Source organism: Pseudoliparis swirei, chromosome 12 (genome assembly GCF_029220125.1).
Source record: "Pseudoliparis swirei isolate HS2019 ecotype Mariana Trench chromosome 12, NWPU_hadal_v1, whole genome shotgun sequence".
Classification (NCBI taxonomy): Eukaryota; Metazoa; Chordata; class Actinopteri; order Perciformes; family Liparidae; genus Pseudoliparis; species Pseudoliparis swirei.
Genome location: NC_079399.1, coordinates 13,655,480 through 13,661,055, shown reverse-complemented (window position 1 = coordinate 13,661,055; position 5,576 = coordinate 13,655,480). Strand labels below are relative to the sequence as shown.

The 5,576-nt window shown below is 40.1% G+C and overlaps 1 pseudogene; it reads right to left on the bottom strand.

The window, feature by feature from the left end:
* Positions 1–923: 923 nt before the first annotated feature.
* Positions 924–4,087, bottom strand: LOC130202524 (toll-like receptor 5; annotated as a pseudogene).
* Positions 4,088–5,576: the final 1,489 nt, after the last annotated feature.

Sequence of the window (5,576 nt, the reverse complement as noted above, 5' to 3'; positions counted from 1 at the left end):
TTGCTCATACATCTCCCGCTCAGTGGATTGTAGGCCAGAATTGTGAGAGAAGCATGTTAGCACACACAACACATGCAGAAGGACTTTCTGCTTACTGCATTTGACAAACTATGTATTGAGACGTATTACATCCTCCTAAATATAAATGAATCATCCTGAATAGTTTGGTAACATGGGTATGCACATAAACTCAGCAGAAAGGAGGATTATGGAGAGCATAAAGGGTTAAAAATGTATGCAAGAGAACCCTCAGAACCGCGTTGACAGCGGGTCAGTCCTCAGTCCTAAAGGTGTGTGTGGTGTTTTAAGAGAACTCATTCATCCGTCCAGTTTCTACACCTGCTAGTTCATTGTGGGCTGTAGTTTTTTCCCAGTATGCATTTACTGCCAAACGTTTTACCACACAACACTTATTTTAAAATTTTATTAATTAGTTATTAGCAGATTCAGATTATCAATACAAATTATGATCCGCAAATAGTGATATAGTGGTATAAATGATCATTGAGCTCTACCAGAAGTATACAAGAAGTGATTAACCACCGTTACCAGCTGCAGTAACTCACACATAACCCATCAATTACTATAAACAAATCACATGATATATAATTTATTATGAATTATTGGTACTTAAAGTACATTTTAATGTAATACTTTTGAACTTTGACTTTCATACAATATTGAAGACAGGACTTTTACTTGTCACAGAGTACTTCTAAACTGTGGAAGTAAGATCTGAGATATTCTTCCACCACTGGCTAAACATAATATCAACAAAACAAAACCTACTAATTGAATTTTTTATAAAGCCATGAAAAGGTTTTGATTTTATAATTTGTTTCCATCTTGTTGTTCCTGAGAAAAACGTTGATGGTCATGCAGCGGAAAGTACATTAGTAATTCATATCACAGGTCACAATAGATAAAGTTGTACATTTATTATTTTATTTAATTAAATCATGGAAATTACAACATACACTTTTGTTTAAATACCGTCTGAAAATGCTTAACATGTTCCTTTACACATGTGAAGTTCATTCAGGGATTTCATCATCATTTAAAAAGATTACGATCATACGGAGATTCAACAAATCAACATGACATATTGTGTTGGATTCCCTGTGATTCTCTAGGTCTCCCCCTGAATGCTCAAACACACTCTTAGTTGCTGGTTTTCTGCTGTGTGGTCTGAGCAGAGAACTCTAACACAGGAACCTCATAGAGATCAGAAGGAAATTCACACCTGAGCTCCTCAGCCGGACTGAGAAGGGTCACGTTGGTCTCACGCAGCCAAGTCAGGAAGCACTTCAGGTCAGAATCGCAGTGAAATCGGTTCATCTTCAGGTCGAGGATGCTTAGAAAGCGAAAAGCGTCGGGATCGGGGGAGGCTATGAAGTTGTTGGACAGAACGAGGGCTTTGAGACTCTTCGGCAACACATCCGGCCGGATATAGGTCAAGCTGTTGGATGAGAGGTCCATCTCCACCACTGAGGTGAGGCCCTTGAACAGGCCCTGAGGAAGAGACTGAAGAGCATTGAGGCTCAAGTTCAGACCCCTCACGTGCCCAAGGTTGTCAAACAGATTCAGGCATCTCCCCTGAGACCACACAGACTGCAGAGAGCTGCCGTGAAGATCCAGAGCTTGGACCTTATTCGAACCAACTGCTGAAGCCAGTCTGCACCATCTGATTGTGTTTCCTCCGTAAAGGAGATTCTGGAGGCGCTTCAGTCTAGTCAACAACCGTTGACGTCCCCAGGTTTGTTAATCTGTTGTCCTGAATGTCCAGATGCAAAATATTACCGGCAAAGTGCGTGAGACTGCTTACCGACGTCAGTTTATTGTCCTTCAAAAGCAGAAAGTCTAAGCTGGGGAGAGATGCAGGGAAGCCAAGGTCTCGCAAAGAATTTCCTGTCAGATATAATGCTTTTAATTGTGGGAGTCCACGAAAGGAGCCAAAGCCCAGAGCGCCGATGTGATTGTAGGACAAGTCCAACACCCTCAGGTTTGTCAGTGAAGCAAAAGTGTAAGAACGGATTTCCCCCAGCAGGTTGTGTGACAGGTTGAGTGTTTTTAAATGCCCTTGAAGACCTTCAAAGGCATGTTTGTGTATCTGATTCACTCTGTTTTGGGAAAGGTCAATAATTTGCACTTCTTTCAGTGAACTAAAAACCCCCTGTTGCAAAGCAAATACCCGGTTCTTAGACAGATCCAGGATGCGGACCGCGCTGTCATTCAGGCCTGCAAACGTACTGCGGTCTGGATCAGGGAAATTGTTGAAGGAGAATCCTTTGCCCATGTATCCTGACAGTTTGAGATGGGAGATCTTCGTCCCCTTAATGGCTGTGAAAAGCTTCTTGGACTCAGCCACACCCAACGCGTTGTTGGATATGTCAAGTGTCTCAAAGGACATTCCTCTGAAAGGATTCCCACATCCCTGCCAGTCAAAATGTCGATGAAACATGGCCTTAAGGTGAACAGAGTTCAAGTTTAGGACCTTGAAGTTCTTTCCTTTGAAACCAGCCAGATCAGACTCACATATTTTGTCGATTTGGTTCAGCTTGAGATTCAAAGCGTTCAAATGAGTCATGTTCGTGAAGAACATCGAGGGCTGGAGTCTTTTTATCTTGTTACCAAAGAGGTCGAGAGTCTCTAAGGAGGACAGTGGCTCCAGGTAGTTGTCCTTCAGTATGGACTCTTGGAGAGAACAGTAATCCAGGTAAAGGTTCTGCAAATCCGACAGTCCGGCGAACGCCCGCAGCTCCAGTTGAAGGCCGACGTTGAAGCCGAGCACCAGCCTCCTCAGGCGCCGTTGCCCGCTGAAGGCGTCGTTCCTGATCACAAGAGGCACGTACTGTCGTCCAAGGTCCAGCTCCTGCAGCTCCTCCAGGCCCGACAGGGAGGTGGAGTTGATCTCACGGATGTGGTTCATCTCCAGGTACAGGTGGGTAATGTGGGCGGAGAGGAGGAACCCAGCGGAGGTTCTGGGAGCCACAGTTGGCTACCGAGCCCACGATGAGGCACGATGAGAAACACCCGGCACCTGAAAGAGGACGGTCGGTTTAATATTTATTTTACTGTCGACCACATTTAATTACAGATTATTGTGTGCTGTATGTTCTTCTCTTTTGCTTGACGTAATGTTTTATAATTTAAAGAACATTCAAATGAAAGAAATTAATAAAGAGCCATACTTTTAAATAGCTTAAACAGTAACTTAAGATTCATTATCTATTCATAGACAACTTCAAAAACACTTGTTTGCTGCTTTTGATGAATGAATTATCTTTTTTAGATGTTTTGCTGATTGCTGCACTGCAACTGAACCGAAACAATTTAATGTATTTTTATATAACTGTCACAAAGATACAGGAAACACACCTTTGTTAAAAGAAACAAACAACGCAGACACATAAGTGTGTTTCCATACATTGGTAATCACTGATAAAACATTTCTATACTGAAAATGAATAAAAAGTAATATCTTGTTTATTAAATTAGCATACGTATCGTCTTGAGAGCTTATAAAAACATTCTGCAAGCTTTTCACCAAAAATAATTCATTCTTTCTCTTCTTAATCATATCAAGTCTGAATAATACATAAAATATATACAATACACTTTATAACATGTTATAACTTCCAGTTGGTATGAGTCACCTTTTCTAATAGAAGACTTAATCACATATATCTACAGCCCAATGTTTTGGTCTGTTAGTCTAAACAAGATTGAAATACTAAATAAAGATTTGTAATTGTTCATACAATTGTGTGATTTTATATACAACCTTAATAAATAAATAATCTTCACTTTATTTCCCCCCAAAATATTTTAATTTCCCTGCACTGCCAAACATTGTGAACTGCACGTTAAAGTTCTTTAGTGTTTACGTAAGTGCTGAACAAATAAACATACTGTATCTTCAAATTGGAGGCTAAGTTCTCCTCACAGAGTTTCAGTATAAATATTCTTTTTTATTTCCATTTATTTTGTTACCTACCTGTAGAAAAACAGAGACGACAACAACCTGAAGACTCAGCGGCCACATCTTCACACGCCTGGAAAGAAGAAATGCAGTTCTTGATATTTGCTGGAATGAAGCCCCGGTCTCTCCCGCTCTGTGAGGATCACAGGTCCATTGTGCAGAGATTTATATCGGCAGCCTTTTTATCTGTGTGTGTTTGCGTCACTTGTGTTGAACATTGCATTGATTCTGCTCAGTAAACATGAGGCTAGTTGGGGTTTCCCTTATTTTTTTGCCAGATTTACATAAGAAAGGGAAGTACGCGTGCGTGCTTGTGGTCGTCCGTTGCCACGCACTGATGTTTTGTTGTTGTGTTTTCAGGTTTGGATGGTACCCGGTACCTGTTTTTCCAAACATGTTGTGTTGCCAGGTTTGTAAGTTAGACCAACATTTAGATTTTTGTTGCCAACATTGTATACATGGTTGAAAATATGCTTTAAAATTTAAAAAATAGGGATTTCAGTAGAGTTCTTATGTCCCGTGAAGTATCAGACGTCTAACAATAGTGTAGTTTTACAAGAAATACTAAAACATTTAACTGCTATTGAAATGTTAACTTAAGTCTACAGTATATGCTGCTTTACCATTAGCCTTGAAAACCCAATTTCTGTCACAAAAAAACATTATAAATACCATATATATGTGGGAAACATTCTTGTTGTTGTATGAACATGTTTAAGTGTATGATAGGGGTGTGGGTGTGAGGGTGCACTATAAATATACTAAAGTTGAAGTCTGAGATTCTGAATTCTGCGTGGCTCTCAACCAGCTGTTAACTGTGCTAACAGGTCTAGCAGCGGCAACATCGGCTACAGTGCTGCAGCTAACAGTGTTTACCCAAAGGGGGCGGAGTCTAAGTGACCAATCCTGCACGGTGAAGAAAGGCCCACTAAATGGCTCGCACTGGGGGCCTTCGTTGGTTGGACTTTCTATCGGCGAAGCTTGGTTAGGGTTAGGATATCAGAGAATGGCCAATCAGAGGGAGAGCAAAGCAGGTCATAGCTTTGTTATAGTAGGATTATTAATGTCTACAAGGCGGCCATGAGCTAGCCAGACCGGCTATGTTTTTAAAAGCCCTTCGAAGCGACTTCGTAATGGGAGACATTAATCCACTTTATATTTACATAAACAATGCTGCTGCTTCATAATGCTCTGAATGTCAAATCAAGGGCCTTTAATGGATGTTGTTAGCACAGAAAAGGACACACAAATGTTTCTCCTTATTATGTTTTGACAAAACACAAGTAAATAAGATTGAGAATATGTGTATTCACACATATATATATGATGAGATTTGCTGATATTTTCACGGGAGGACTTTTACTACCCATTTTCTATTCTATTTTTGATTATTTTAATATTCATTAATATGTTTATAGATGCTTCTTTGACTTTAAAAGAGTGTCTGAAGTGTAAAATGTACAGCTTTTTTAAAATGGTATAACTGTACTCCGGTAATTCTGTCACGGTAATGAAACTTGAGAAATAACCATGTACTGAACATATTTGTACACAGACAGACTTGAATTTAAACCACAGGACATTTCTGATTTTC